Source organism: Peromyscus eremicus, chromosome 3 (genome assembly GCF_949786415.1).
Source record: "Peromyscus eremicus chromosome 3, PerEre_H2_v1, whole genome shotgun sequence".
Taxonomy (NCBI): Eukaryota; Metazoa; Chordata; class Mammalia; order Rodentia; family Cricetidae; genus Peromyscus; species Peromyscus eremicus.
Window position 1 is genome coordinate 89,930,435 of NC_081418.1, and position 16,551 is coordinate 89,946,985.

General features: G+C 39.8%; 1 protein-coding gene and 1 long non-coding RNA gene across 5 annotated transcripts in view; one reads left to right on the forward strand and one right to left on the reverse strand.

The window, feature by feature from the left end:
* The window catches only part of Ctnna2 (catenin alpha 2), a 1,136,313-nt gene that overhangs the window by 665,273 nt on the left and 454,489 nt on the right, over positions 1-16,551 (reverse strand). The window lies entirely within an intron of this gene.
* On the forward strand, positions 1,527-16,413 carry LOC131907075 (uncharacterized). Its single transcript, XR_009378281.1, has 3 exons — positions 1,527-1,646; positions 11,872-12,554; positions 16,159-16,413. It is a non-coding gene; the product is annotated as an uncharacterized LOC131907075 (long non-coding RNA).

A 16,551-nucleotide genomic window follows, 5' to 3' on the forward strand; every position in this document is an offset into this window, starting at 1 on the left:
GTCCTGATCCTATTTGTGAGGAGTTTTCTAGATTACATTAATGAGGTGACAAGACTTTCCCTAACTGTGGGGTGAAATTATGGGCTGGGGTTCTGAAGTGAATGAAAAGGAGAAGGTGGGGATCTTTGCTCAGCCTTCATGTAGGGAGGAGGAGACTGGACCTGCCTTGGCTGAGTCTACCATGCTAGGCTGACTCCCCAGGGGAGACCTTGCTTTGGAGGAGGTAGGAATGGGGGGGGTGGATTGGGGAGAAGGAGTGGGGAGTGGGAGGAGGGAGGACGGGGGAATCTGTGGCTGATATGTGAAATTAAGTTAATTATAAAATAAAAATATTAAATAAAAAAGAAAAGGAGAAGGTGACCTGCAAAGCAGCATTCATCCCTTTCTCTCTGCTTTCTGGCAGCAGATGGAATCTGACCATCAGTCTCACTCCTACAGTCAAGTCTTAGCTGCCATGTTGGATTCCTTCTTCAACTGTAAGCTAAAACAAACCCTTCCATCCTGAAGTTGTTTTGGTAAGGTATTTTGTTGCAACAGTGAAATGAATAAAGGAAAGACAGTGGGTTTTGTTTTGTTTTCATATTTCAGGGTCAGGCTATGCAGCTTGGACTGGCCTTGAACTCACATTCTTTCTTTCCTAGTCCTCCAGTCTTGAAATATTGGCAAGAGCCACCCAGGTCCAGCTAAGGCTACTGCTTACTTAGCTCTGTCTGCTGTAGAAGCTTCATATTGCCAGTCATCATACCAAGCCCTCTTCATGTCTCACAAGCAGTTCTTAATAGTCAACCACAGCTATCTATCTTCCAAGTTCCTGCTCATTTCTACCCTCAGCCCTTTACTCCATCTGTCTACAAACTCAAATGCCTTTCTTCCCTCCTCTCCCTCTCCCCTTATAGTCTTCTCCTTTCCCTTCCCCTCCCCTCTCCTCTCCCCTTCTCTCCACTTTCCTCCTCTCCACCTCCACCAGTTTCTCTATCTTTTCTTGTCTTTTCACCCCCTTTTTTATCACATTTATCTTCTTGGTCTCCAGCCTCCTCCTCCACCTTAGCACAGCCTTCCTACTCAGGTTTCCTAAAAGACTTTTATTTTTCACCCTGTCATTTATTACCTCGGTTGTCATCCCATTTTTTTTTCAAGCAGCTGTATCAGCTTCCCTGATGAGATCACAGGAAGCCTCCAGGCAGCAAATTCAAACCTGCTGGCCAGATTTTAGACTTTTTTTTGGTAATAGACCAACTAAAGTCTAAGGATGTGCCAGAAGCTGTGGCTTATACAGGGGCCCTTGTGGAATCTCAGCTAGTGAGCGGGAAATCAGAGGCAGAGAATGGTCAACTGGCAACAAAGTGATTTCAGTGCAAGTTATGCTGTGAGAGTTGCTGGAGTTCCAGGGCAGGCTTACAGACAGCTGACCACAAAACCTACTTATGCTGCCTATGGCCAGGAGATGCCGAGACACCTCACTGTCCAATGCTGCTAAGCAGAAAGTGCTGACAATAAGCATGGGTTCCACACAGGGTTCTGATTCTTCCCCAAGTGACCTACAGGTGTATTCTCAACCACTCCCTGCGCTGGCTATGTTGCTTATTTCAACTTGAACTTCAGTTGGTGATTTATGGGATGTGGGAAAAGCTAAAGACCCCAGAAAGGTGGGTATCAAAGAGGAGTGGTAATGAAGGTGAAAGTTTGCCAATTTTAGAAATTTTCCAGGACACGGAATGTCCCACCAGATCCTTGCTGACGGACAGGTAGAGCAGGGGGTGATACTCAGCTCTACTTTCTCCAGCAGATCCAATTCCAAAGGGTGAACTAAAGAATTGTAACTAGTTCAAAAATTTACATCACCCAATTCTATATGTTCTCATTATGTTCAAAGCAAATCATATTCATAGAGGCTATGAATAGAATAATGCGAAAAAAATCAAAATATCATCAACCAACATCTCCACTACCATGAGGACAGTAGGGTTCTCATAAAAAAAAAAAACCTTAGAGCTGGGCATATAGCTCACTTGTTTATTATGCATGAGGCCCTGCTGTACATCTCCAGCACTGTGAAAAGAAATGGAGGGAGGGAGGGGAAACAGAAAGAGAGACAGAGAGAAGAGCAAGGAAGGGAGGACAGAAGAGAGAGAGAGGGAAGGAGGGAGTGAGAGAGGACTCCACTCAGCTTTTTTTTTTTTTATCTTATACTAGGTCTGATATATGTAATCATTAGCTAAATACAATACACAGATAATTTAATTAACTAACCACAGTACCTCATTATTCACCCTTTTGGGGAAGGGTGTTTACTACCTCCATTTCACCATATGTAACATTAATTGCATAATTTTCAAAGCAGGAAATACAATCCTTTCTTTTTTTGCAATGACAACCTTGGGTAGAAAGCACCACTAGCGGGTATTCTGCCATTCCAGGCTATTACATTCAAATGAATACAAATGTTCCTCACTCCAAATTATCTTTCTAATTCGTGGCACAAATGTGCCTTTTGCCCTCACCTTCAAGGCTTGGCTTTAATATTCTTTGAAAGACAAATTACATTATTATCTTAGGAAAGTTCTCTGAAAATCATTGAAGTTTTAGTTTTAGATGCTTGGAGATATTTCTGGTTTGACAAAGGATATCAATACCTGCCAGGGACACTGAGATTGGATTTCCAAGGCAATTGTGGAGCAAAAGAAACAAAACAAATTTGACCCTCACATTCATTTTAAAGCAAAACATCTGAATAAATCAGATCTGGCTAAAGACATACCTGAGGCCTCGGCTGGATTTAATTATACCAAGAACTGGCAAACAGACAGTTGTAATCAGCAAGCAGACAGCAACCCTTCTCAGATGCTCCTATCAACTTGACACTGACACTCACAGGAAGCTGACTTTCAAAAACAAAGAGGCTGGGGCCATGTTGGAGGAAGAGTGAACCAACAACTACAACTATGGTGGCCACCAGCACATCTACCTGCTCATTGGCCTTCAGAGCAGTTGGCTAGCACACACTCTGTTTTCTTTAATATTCGTTTTTCTTTAGTGCTACAATAGTCAGGGGTATGACTCCAAACAACATTCGTGATAGCATGACTATATTTATAGTGTATCGAACACTAATTCCTTGCAGCAGGTGATAGTTTTGCACTATCTGCTCTTTGTTGATTCTAGAACACTCTCTGAGTTTATGATGCTTGCTCATTTAACAGCTAGGGGAGACAGAGGAGACACAGAAGAAATAAGTGATATTCCCGTGGTCATGAAGGTCGTCCAGGCATCATGAAAATTATTTGAAAGAGTTAAAAAAAAAAGGGTTCATGGTGGGGACCTAGAGAACGGGGCACAGGAATAGAATAGAATTCAGCAGATATTTCCATCTAATCACTGCCTCATATCTCCTTTCTTTCTTTTCAGTTTTTTTGTAACAAAAATCTAGATACTATTCTTTGTCGTTCCCTCCCCCCCAAATCAGAGGCATGAAATACATTTCCTCCTTTGCATAATACTCAGTATTTACAGTAACAGCAAATAGGATCTTGGGCTTTACTTGGCTCCAACATGTTGCTATTATTAGCCCCATTTTACACAGACAGAAGCTATGTCACAATGAGATTGGTATGCCCAACAGCATATGGATGTTAGCAAGTAGAATGGTATGTATTTTCATATTATACTTGTTTATTTATTTGAGAGAGAGTATGCGCTGCCATTATATGCCGTGACACATGTATGGAAGTCAGAGGACAACTTAGGGTTCTCTCCTTTGCCACCTTGCAGTCATTCCCCCAAGGCTGAACTCCTTGCAGAACCCTTGCTGGATGGTAAGATCTATGTTCACACCATGTCCTATCAGCTAAGATAAGAAAGGAACGGTCCTTTCTATTAGAATACACCAGCATATCCTCTCTCTGTATCTGTGATTCTTCCCACGGCTAGGAAAAACTAGTTCTCTAGCGTTGTCAATCATGCATTCATAAACTAACCACAAATACAGCTGTTGCTGGGCTGTGGCTAGGAAGAAAACGCAAAGGCTGCCTGTGTATGAGTACCTCAGCCATACTGGGTCAGTCTTTCTTCTCACCCAACTTAGCTATTCCATTCCCAAGAGGTCTGATGGAATGCCACACTTACTGTTTCATTGCTTAGACACTTTTGCAGACCAAGATAAGACATTGATTTCATGCCACTGTCCATAGAAAACAGAGAAAAACTAAGAAATAGATATAGAAATAGACGTGGACATATATACATACATACATACACACACACACATATATAAAACCACACACATACACGCACACATACATACATATATACATACATACATACCTAGACACAGACACAGAAATGTATTCCATGCCCAGAGAACTTAATCAAACTCTAACATATACAAGCAATCCTGTTTCCAGTGTTTCTCATAGAAAAGGGACCATGACTTCCAACTCAGAGCCAGGGGAAGGTAAGCAACCAGGAACCTCCCTTGGGATGCATTCCACAGACAGCTTCCTCAAGAGTTTTCATTTCTGTTTATTGGAACTGTGAAATCTTTACTTTTCAAACACTTCTTGTAGGACTATTTCACTACTGTACATATTTTAATTCACAGTTGTCACAAACACTTCTTGCATTCTTCCTTCCTAGGACTAGTGAGATATGCAATTCTTGAGATGTAGAGCTTACTCAACATGCTGGAGGAAGGCTGATCCACTAGATATTTGCCAAAAAATTAATCGGCAATTAAGTGCAAACGTATTTCTATAATTGAATCCTTAATGAGAGTTATGCATTAGAGAGCTTGAACATTCATCAGAATATTGCTTAGAAGAAACATCTGTAAATGACTATTAGTGGTTGAGTTTCTCATCTTGATTCAAGAGCCTCAGATACACAACATTTGATGCAAAGAAACTTTCTTGTACACACAACCACTTTTTCTGTGCCTAAGAGCTCAGCTGAATTTTTACTTTTTAGAATTACAGAAATAAACAGAATAATTATATCTTTACCTATATCATCTAGAAGAATATGCAATTAGATGCAGGAACCTTTAATTGAAGAGGGAAAGTTACTTTCTTCAGTGAGTTCCCTCAATTGTACATGAACTGTTGGTATCACACAGACAATATACTTCAGAATTAGAAATAAGTTTTTATTAGGGCTGGAGAGATAGCTCAGCAGTTAAGAATTTATTTCTTTGTTGTGGGATGGTCTTTCTGTATGCTGTGAATATGTGTTGATACCATTGGTTAATAAAGAGGCTGTTATGGCATATGGCAAAGCAGAATATAGCTAGGCAGGGAATTTAAGCAGAGAGACAAGGAGAAGAAGGTGGAGTCAGAAGACTTTGAGCTCTGTCTGGGGAGTAAGATGCAATGGAACACAGGTAATGCCATGAAGCCATGTGGCAAAACATAGATTAATAGAAATAAGTTGAATTAAGTTATAAGAGCTAGTTAGTGATAAACTTAAGTCATAAACCAAACAGTTTGTAATTGATATAAGCCTCTGTGTGTTTATTTGGGAGTGAATGGCTGTGGGACCAGGCAGGACAGAAAATTTTATTTTCATTTACTTATTTGTTTGTTTGTTTGTCTGTTTGTTTGTTTGTACTGGGAACTGAATCCATGGCCTTGCACATGCTAGGCAGATACTTTAACACTGAGCTAAATCTCTAGCTACCCAGATGCAGATTTCTTAATACAGTGTTGGCCATATGCCATATGGTGTAGGTTTCTACATGGAAGCAAACTCATACACTGAAGTACCACGTACATATACAGACACAAACACTCTCTTTCTCTTTCTCTCTTTCTCTCTCTCTCATGCACTCTAGCAAAAGGAAAGAAACATAAACCCCATTTTTTTCTTGTGATGAGGGCACCTAGTCCATGTCAATGGATACCTAAACTTTAAGAGTTAAGTGCTATATGTTTCAACAGACATATCACCAAAGCCTTAAAATCCAGGCTGCCATGATGATACTATAGTGATGCTAGCTCTATCCCAAATCCTCTCCTATATTCTATAATGGGAGTACTAAGATTAACTCTATCTCACATGGAGTGGTCAGAGAACTTACCATTGCAACTCAGCTGGGTACGGAACAGTCAGGATTGGAACCCACATAAGCTCACTCCACTTGTCATCACTCAAGTAACACACCACTCTGACCTGACCATACTCCAATTTGTGGGCTGATCCAGTCTCCAGCTTAGTGAGATAAACTAGGGAAGTCTTCTCTTGTGTCAACTCTCAGGAGCCATGAAATAGAGAGCTCCATTTATTTGCTGAATCAGAATCTGAGAAAATGATGAAAATTATTTAAAAATTATCAGCATCACTATCTTTCAACGTTTCCCATTCACAGCACTTATGACAAAGCGATTTCAAGCGAGTTCTTGTCCCTTTCAGCCTTTTGACATGGTTGTAGGAGAAGTATCATTTTTAAAAAAAATCTTTAAAAATGAATGACTTTTACAAGTTCTAATGTGAACAGGAAGAAAGGCAAAAACTTTTCCCTTCCTTCTCTTCTTTCCCTTCCCTTCCCTACCTCCTTCCTCCCTTTCCTTTCTCTCCCCCTCTCACTCTTCCTTCTTTTTTCCATTGATGGCCTTAGATCAGGCAAACTGTGTATGATTTGTCACCTACACTTATGCAGGCCTGACGAATGTATCTGCTCTGTTTATTCCTCAAGGCCATGCTATGAGTTAAATATTAGTCCCTTCTCTTTTCTAGATGAAAGAAACACACATTCTCTACCATCAGCTTTCATATAGTCTCACACAGCTTGGTAGAAGTTACAGGTGGGACTCAATCCCAGTTTTGTCTGATTTAAAAACTTTGACTTTGCCCTTTGGTCACTTCAAGCAGGCAATAAACCACCTTGATACAAGCAGGGATTTATTTATTTATTTATTTACTTACTTACTTATTTATTTATTTTGAGAGGAAAGGGTTTATTGAGCTTTCACTTTCACATCACTGTTCATCATGAAAGGAAATCAAGACAGGAACTCAAACAGGCAGGAACCAGGAAGCAGGAGCTGATGCAGAGGACATAGAAGAGTGCTACTTACTGGCTTGCTTCTCATGGCTTGCTCAGCCTGATTACTTATAGAAGCCAGGACCACCAGCCCAGATGGCTCAGCAGTTAAGAGCATTGGCTGCTCATCCAGAGGAACTGGGTTTAGTTCCCAGCACCCACACGGCAGCTCACAATTGTTTGTAATTACAATACCAGGGGATCCCACAAGCAAGAATTTAAGTAAAAATGAGTTTGTTGTTGTGGATGTACCCAGCAGATTTCAGAAAATATTTCCAGGTGAAAGTAGCTCAAAGAACAAGACACTGACTATGAGCAGCACATCCTTCTGGCCTTGCTCTTCCTAGAGAAGCATAGTGTGAGACAGAAAAAAAAATCATAGAACATTCTGGATCTGGCTTTTCCATTCAAGAAGAACATCCAGAGCCCCACCTACCTGAGCAATTCTGCACTGTGGCAAAACCCAATATGTACAGTTTTACATTCACTCATCTCTGGGAAACCAGAGTCTATTAGAGTGCCTTTCATATCCTAAGTTTCATATTGTAAATATTCCAGATTCAGGCATGTGAATGCTTCTGCCCTGATATCAAAGGCAGTTGCTGCCACTTGCCTGGTGCCAGGTCTCTAGAGGGGATTCCCAAGAGGTTGGATGCCGGCCGTTGGCATACTCAAGGCAGGCAAAGCCAGGCTAGACTAGGCTAGGCTTCCCTGCTGCTTAGCCTGCTGTTTGCTGCTTCTGTTTTGGTTCTGTTTCGGTTGAAGTTAACACACACAGAAGATTAGTTTGCTTAATGAGCAACATTAATATGTTGATTAATGTGACAGCAATTGCTTCATTCCAACATGTCCTATGTTCCATTTATATTTTGTTTTTTTAATACTTTTAAAATTTATTGTACTTATCATATAGTGTGTTTTGTGTGTGTGTATGTGTGTGCATGCACTTGTGACCTTCATACCATAGCATTCATGTGGAGATGAGAGGACAACCTGTAGGAGTCAGTTCTTTCCTTCTGTTATGTAGTTCCTGAGTACTGAACTCATCATCAGGCTTGGTGCTAAGAACTTTTACCTGCTGAGCCACCTTGCTGGTCCTTCTTTATTACTTTCAAGCACCTACCAATTAAGAAGATATTATTGATGCTCATTTAGGGATAAAGTGGACCCTTCAGAAGGGAAGGGACATGACTGGAGGCTTCCAGCTCAATACAGAGGCATCAATACAATTGTAAAGTATTCTATGCACCAAAGAAAGGCCATGACATAAAACTCAACTAGAAGAAAACCGGCAAGGTGTGAATATGACTGAAGGTAGTTCACAGTCACTGAGTCTAGAGAGTACAGTCAAAAGATCTCTTCCTGTATAGTGAACATATAAACAGAGAGTGTAGCTCTTGCAGAAAAAAAAAATAAGACACCCACAGTAAGGATGCCCTGGCAGAGCTGGGGTAGATAGGCTGGCAAGACAGTTGGGACAATGTTGAGCATCAGATATGAATCTAAAATACAGGGTAGGGACCAGCAAACAGTTTCTGTAAAGAGATAGATAGTAGATACACTGCTCCTGCAACTACTCAATTCTGCCTTCCTAAGGCAACAACAGCCACAGACAATATGTAAACAAGTGGGCAAGGAAATGTTTGAACAAAACTTTATTGACCAAAACAGATAATTTAGATGGTTTTGCCTATGACTGTAGTTTGCTAAGTACCTTCACAAGATTTAAAAAAATGAGATTATGAGCTGACATAGTCAGTCTATTAGAGAGGCCACAGTGTCACTTAATTGAAGGATGTACTTGAGGAAGCAGTTAGCAGGTAACAAAAAACAATGATGAGAGGCATTTGGATGTCTGGTGGATGCCTTTGCAGTGAAGTCTACTGATAGACCTCACCTCTACAAGGGTGCTGGCATCTCTGGGCACTGATTCATACTTACATCCTACTCGTAGGATCTACACACTGAGGCATCATTCTCTACCCAATGTTGCTTCCTAAAGTGCAGGTTGGCCAAAAAAATCTTGTAAGTATAAGTCATTATGAGGTAAAGGCAAATTTGACTGTGTGTAGGAGTTAACAATAATGGCTTGTAAGGGGAAATATGGAAAATGAGGGTTCTATGACAGGGAGCAGGTACTAGCATGTTAAATGATGAATGAACATGATCACCCCCTTTATGACTTGTTACACAAATAAGAGTTTAGGTTAATGCTTCCATTGTGACTAATACTTCCAGCTCTCAGAATAGTATTCTCTTGCTGAATGAGGCCTTCCTATGGCATCTTTCTGAAGAAGATTTGTAAACAAAGCCCCTACAGTCCCAGTTCTATTAACAGATGAAAATTCAGTGATGATTTATAAAATCTGCCTGCATTGATATGTTGACGTTTCCACAAAACAGAACCAAATTGAACATGTCTGCCCTAAATCTAATCTAATGGGGCATTTTGTAGTGCGTCTTCACACTAGGACAAAGGCACTTTTCAACACACCAGAGTAAGAACCACACATTTGGAGTAATGAGGTTTTATGATAAATGAAAACTCTTGCTTTTAATGACACTCTAATACAGATTATACTCAAGTTAAAATGAAACCATTGTCCAGAAGTTTTGGTGCAATTTCAACTACGTTTTTCTCTCAGAAACCTGGTATAAATGTAGGTTAATTCCCAGGTTACCCTTTCAAAGCTTATTTAAACACATAGGAAAAATGACATAAAAACCAGTGTGAAGCAAGGATTTTGCAGTATTGGCAATTAGGCAAAATAAACACAATTAAGACTAGGATCCATTTCTTTCCCTTTGAAACCAGGGAGTTTAAGGACAGTAAAAAGAGAAGGGGATTTCTTTTGAAGTTGCATTCCAGCTCTCTCTTCCAACTCGTTCATTAGATGTAAGCTATGGTGGGCTTTATACCATTCTTTGAAGACATCACACAACTTGTTGCCACTGGGCCTTGATGACATATTCCTTAAGCAAGGGAAACATTTCCAATGGGTTGCTAAGGCCTTACAACCTCCTCAATATCCAGTTCTCCTGAAAGGCACCCCATGTGATCACTAAGATGAGGCCTCCTCACTCCAACCAGTATCTGTATGAATATCTTCAACATCTTCACCATTTCTGAGACTATATTTATTTGACTTCCTTCTTTTCTGTCCCCCTCCAGGCAAATCTAAGTTCTAGGCAAGCAGGGACTTTATCTTCTTTACTCTAGGACTTGTGTTTGATTAATCTTAATAATAGCTGTTTTATAGTTTGTGTGTTTGTGTATGGCGGGGGTGGGGGGGTGGGGGGGTGAGTGCTCACATGCCATGGCACACATGCTGAGGTTCTTCCCTCGATCATGTAGATGGTGGGGTTTAAATTCAGCTAATCAGACTTAGCATCAGAAAACTTTACCTGCTAAGACATCTTATTGGTCTACTGATTAATATTTTAAACTGGGGAATGGATCCTGAAATTATTGAATTGGCATTATTCCAGAGTTGAATTATTTTGGGTCACGAGTCCTTGGTATGTTTAAATTAAAAACTAGCAGCTATCAATAATTATTTTTTTCAGTAAAGAAAAACAAGTTATAAAGCATCTTCTTTATGTTTATAAATTAAAATGACTTGGTTCCTCAGGGAAGAAATATTCAATGGCTCAGAGAGTTTTTTCTTAGGTCTCGCGGTAAAAGTTGAAAGACAAGCAGAGGAAAGTGGGTTAAAAAATTATATATATATATATATATAGATATAGATATAGATATAGATATAGATATGCATATATGTGTGTGTATGCACATATATATTTTATTGAGGGAAAAAACAGAAATTCAATACAACTAATTACATGTTTGTAAAAGGCACAAGAATGGGTGTGATGAATGGAAATGGGAAAAAGGAGACACAGGAAGAAAGCAGACAAAAATCCTGCACTATGCCTCCAGGAGGCATTGCCACCCCAGACATGGTTATGTTAAAACTCTATTTTACATAGAGTAGGAAAAACTGTTGAAAGGAGTAAGAGGCAACAGGTAAAACACCGCTAAAGTCTACCATGGGAGTCAGGTATGGTGGTGCATGTTTGTAAATCTTATCACTCCCAAGGCCTGAGTCAGGGGAATCACTTGGTTGAGGCCACCGTATAGTATGTTGTAAGTTTCAGGCCAGCTTGAGTTGCAATATGACCTTGTCTCAAAGGTCATGATTATCACCATCATCAGTACCATCACTACCACCTCATCCTCTACCATCATCATCACCATCAGCAACACCATCGATACCACCACCACCTCCACCACTACCATTTACTATGAGACAGTGTCTTGGTTAAGCAATTTTGATATTTAATCCTTTAAACAGTCTTTCGAAGTTATTATTATAGTACCCTAATTTTCCTAACGAGCACTGCAATTCAAAGTACTTAAGTAATTTAGTCAACAAAACATAATCCTGAGTGATGTGTCCAGATTTGAACAAAAGCTTATCCAGAATCTTTGTTTAATAATGACATCTCTCTATGAAAGACAGATATTAGGGGTTTCTATTCTCAAACCCAAATATCAAATTATATAAAATAAATAATGAGTTTGCCTTACTGGGTAGTTTACATTTAAAAAGTCATTTTTTTCTTAACAAAAATGGCTTAAAATTATAATAATAACAACCAGTTATCTTAGAGTCTATAAGATTGATTTTAATTGCAAATCAGGTCTATTTTGCACGGTGTCTACATCTATTGACTGTCTTAGAGAGTAGTTATCAGAGTGGGAGATGTGGCATAAGCAGACCCCGTTTCCTAGTGACTTACAGACAACTATTCCTGTCCTTTCCTATTTTTGTGGCAAGTGAACAGCCAAAGCAGCTGACAACAGACACAGAAGGCGAAGCCAAGGCCCAGAGACCCCAACCACGCTATCTTTTACTCTTTTAATTCTTGCTGTGACATTCAGAGCTGCAGCTATGCCTGGTACCATGCTCTGCCTATGCCTGCCCACTGGCTCCTTGGTCTACATGGTCCAGCGAAGAAGAAAGGAAATGATCCATTTTCCAGTCTCCCAAGAATTGGAGTGTACATGGTATCAGCAGAAAGCAAGCAGGTGATGGATGACGCCCAAGACAAGTAGTCACAGGCATTTCATCTGGCCTCCTCTAACTCTGAACATGTGGAATTGGAAATCAAGCCCTGTAGATTTGGCTTTTCTGAGCTCTTTTTTCCCCTCCCACTTCCCTGTTTATTTAGTTTTGTATCATTTATTTCTATACTTTATCCTGCAAACGAAGTGCAATTCAAGCTCTTTGAAAGAAACCAGGACACCAGTGAATGCATCATTTTGACAACGAAGTGACAAAACATCTCTCAGAATCTCTCCACACTCAGCTAATAAATGAGCCATGCCAAACACAGATCCTAATGCGCAGTAAAGAACAGTGAAAACAAGGGGCCTCGTCCACAACAGAGAGCTGAGGACAGCATGGAGTGTTCGGTGGTTGAGGAGGGAAAAGACAGAGTCAGTGTTGAACTGTAACAAGTGAGTGATGCGGAACATGAGTTAGATGGCCTTGGAAGCTTCCAGTTAATTACTTACACACCAAAACAGCACTATAAATTGATTAAACAGGCTTTGGTTCCAAATTAATTTCTAATTGCTTATTTATCTAAAACATTATGGAAAACATGTCTATTTAAATTAGCAAAATGTGTGTTTGATGTGTATAACACTAATTCACATTGTCTTTTGCTCTTTTAAAAATCTATTTATCTGGGGGGGATGCATATTCCATGGTGCACATGCATAGGTCAAAATACAACTATCAGGAGTCAGTTCTCTCTGTTCACCCTTATGTGGTTTCTGGAGCTCCAACTCAACTTGTCAGTCTTCTGTGGCAAGAACTATACCCATTTACCCATCTCATCAGCTTTATTTGTTCTTAAAGAAATTTTAAAATTACTTTTAAGAATATTTACAACATTAGAGTTGATATTACATTAACAATTTAATATTAATATCGTAATGGTTTGTAGATACACATTTCAACACAAACATTATACATTTGATTGGATTTTAGATACAAGGGTCCTGCTATCTAGCTCTATCATACCTGGAAATGTAAGCCTCTTGCCTATCCAGTGTTGGGATTGTAGGTACATACTTCCAAGCCAACCTGTAACCATATTTATAAAATTTAATAAAATGTTGTAAGAAATCCAAAGTTTTAGTAATAATCCTTTAATACTTTTATTTTAAGAAATACATCATCAGAAATTTAACTTGTGCTCTTAGAAGGGCTTTGGATGAAATATATTAAAACCAAGAAGACTAAAAATGTAATATTCCTCTTTCTTCTTGGGCGTTCAAAAAAGATAGATGAATGAGTAGATGATAGGTAAGAAGATAGATGATAGATAGATAGATAGATAGATAGATAGATAGATAGATAGATAGATAGATAGATAATGTCAGGTTTTTAACTTTTAGCCTGTAAAACATGATCATGAATGATATGTCATTTAAGGGCTAAGATAGGCCCTCTCCTAGTTCTTAGGCCCTCTTCTGTCTGAGAAACTTGGAGGCTTAATAGTGAGATAACCAAGTCACTATACTAAGCCCGCTCATAGAAGATCTACCAAAATTCCTCCTGGAGCTGGCAGGAAAGTTACTGTGAGAGGTAGCAAATGCTCTCATTCCTCATATGTCAAGATTTTGTGTTGTTTCTGCAGCATTACTTCATCTGTCTTCTTTAACTGCTACTGTTCACCTCCAGTTTTGCTACCAATTTTCTCAAGGGTTTTTCTAAAGACACAGCTTTCATCCGTGAGTGGGAACCCTCTGGTTGTATCATAAAATAGTCATCTTATCAGAATGACCTACAGCCAAAATTTTGGGCACATTCTAAACTTCTTTAGGCTCAGTTTCTTTGTGTAGAAAAAAGATACAAAAGTCAAAGAATATTGCTGAATATTTCTACAAAATGGCATAATGCATAAAATATTTAGCATGGTGTTTGACAGTGATCAATAAATATTATTGTTAGTCAGTAGGAGATTTTGAAGCACCGTGCAACACTGGAGAGTGAGTGTCACACCAATCAAGTGACTATAATTCTCTGTAAGCAAATCCTGCAGGCAGTTCTCCGCTGGGACATGCTGGGTCTTTCATATTGGTGCTGGCAGGATCCAAAGCAAATGCTCAGATTCAAACCTCACTCATTTCTTCTCTAATACCTTTCTGAAACCTTTTTAGATTGGCATCAAATCATCTGATGCCTTGGTCTGGAAGATGAGAACACCCAGCAGTTAAGGCTTTGGAAGGCTTTCTTAAGCTTTAGAACTACGGTGTGTGAGGCAGGAGAATGGTAACCCTAGATGATGGTGATTACTCCTTAGAGCCCATAGCTAGTAAATGACCTAGTCCTAGCACAGACCACATGTAAATTTCAGTCTGTCTGGAGATGACAGATAAACTGTGCTCAGCTGGCCAAAGCAGCCTAACTTTCTAGCAAAGAAAGTGAGAAAAGAGTGGTGTACCCTTAAATTGAGTCAGAATTAACCCTCCCTCCCTTGTTTATTTTGTCATAGTAATATGGAAAGCATGGAATCCTCTAGTTCAGAGCTGTAAGCATTCAGCTGCCAGTCACCTTCAAGGGATGGCTGTCCATGCTTTAATTCCTGCTCAGTTGCTATGTATCTCCTATTCAAATAGCCCTAGTTTCTCAGCATAGTTCAGTGAAGAAAGGAGGACAAGAAAAAGCCCATCTTATACCTGAAATGGACACTCACTGAATTCATACGGAATTCTATGGAAATATCATTGCAGATTATAGTCTTAAAATGTGTTTCCCCGTATGGGATTCTAACACATATGCTTGGTATTTGTCCTTACACTAAAGTTCCCCAGTCATCATCTCCAGTGCCTTCAGTGTCATTAGTGAGTTAATGAGGAGACCCACAGATGGCTTCAGATGGGAGCTGGTCCCAAAAGAGACTAAGTCATGATAAGACAGATGGGACTGAAAACCTGTCCTGTGGGGAGGGGAGAAGTGCCCAAGAAGAGCGGTTCGCCAATGGTTGGTGATGTAATGGCCTATGGCGCTGTGATGAAGTCCCCGTGTAAACTCTAAAGGATAAGGCTCATTTGGAAGAGTGTTCAGTGGAAAATGTGGCAGTTCTAATGGCAGCACGGTTAGAGAGAACAGGGGAAACACATCCTCCCCCAAATGCCTTGCACTGCTTATCTCTTCCATCTAGCTGTTCATCTGCATTTCTGTTACATCCTTGAGTATGTAAAGTAAATAAAAAAAATTAATAAAAAATTTCATTTCCAGTAACATCCTTCATATTGAACTGGAAAATGTAAGTGAAATATTTCCCTGAGTTCTATGATACTTCACAAAAGAATTTAAACCAAAAGGAGAAGGTAGGTAGGGACCAAAATACAGAACAGGCTGCTCAGAGCACTGGGCAACAACCTGTGTTTGCAACTGATACCAGAAAGGGCACAGGCTTTGTGGATGCACTATGAGGTCTGATGTTATCTCTAGGCATAACAGTGTCAGAATTTAGCTGGATAGAAGATACCCAGCTGGTATCCATTGGTGAGTCTGCAACAAGATGGGTACCTCTGTGTGTGATGAGAGAAGCACATTGTTACCTAGCTAGATAGAAATGAGCAGGTTTGGAAGACGGTGGGACTGGTCCTCTCCTTCATCATCAATAGCCTGTGAAATAACCTTGAATCAGCAGGACTTTGATTACTGGTCAGGAAAAAATGGGACTTGAGTTCCCTCTCTCCCACTGGGAGAACAGAGGTTCCCTGAACCCCTTCTATGATTATGATGTAGCCAGAGGCTTTCTAATAAAAAGCAAAGACATATCCTTGTTCTGTCCTCTAAATGCCATCCAAATATACTTGTCAATCTGCAGGACAGGACAAAATCCCATAAAGAAAGCTGCTTGAAACAGACACTTTAGAAAACAATGTAAAGCTTGCCTAGTATGTAGATCCACACAGCACAGTGATCTCTTGGTTATTGTCTTTTCTCATCTCTTGAGTATGTACAACATTACAATAATCTCTGTCTTTTACATCACACTCTGTGTATTTTCTCTAAATCTTTTTTTTTTTTTTTTGACAGAGAACACAATGACCAGGGAAACAAGGCAAGTGTCTTCCCACGAGAATGAAACCTTGTGTGACACCGTGTCTGGAGCCATATGTTTTATGTTGGAGGTGTCATAAAGAGGAAATAAAGGACTTGCCCTTTATCTGGATACCTCTCCTATAGCTGAACAAGGAATTCATGAATCCCAATGAGTCCAGGGAGGAGCAACAGTGAAATCAGCCTACTATCCAACAGAAAAATGCTGATGGAAGGCTCAAACCCAAAGGCAAATGACTCATTTATTTATTAACAAGGTTTGATGTCCATGTTCTGTCACTCAGGAAGGTGTCTGAGGACAGAAAATAATAAGACAATTCCTTGCACTTCTTCCTCATTCATTCTGCTCTTGGCTCCCTGACCTCTGGT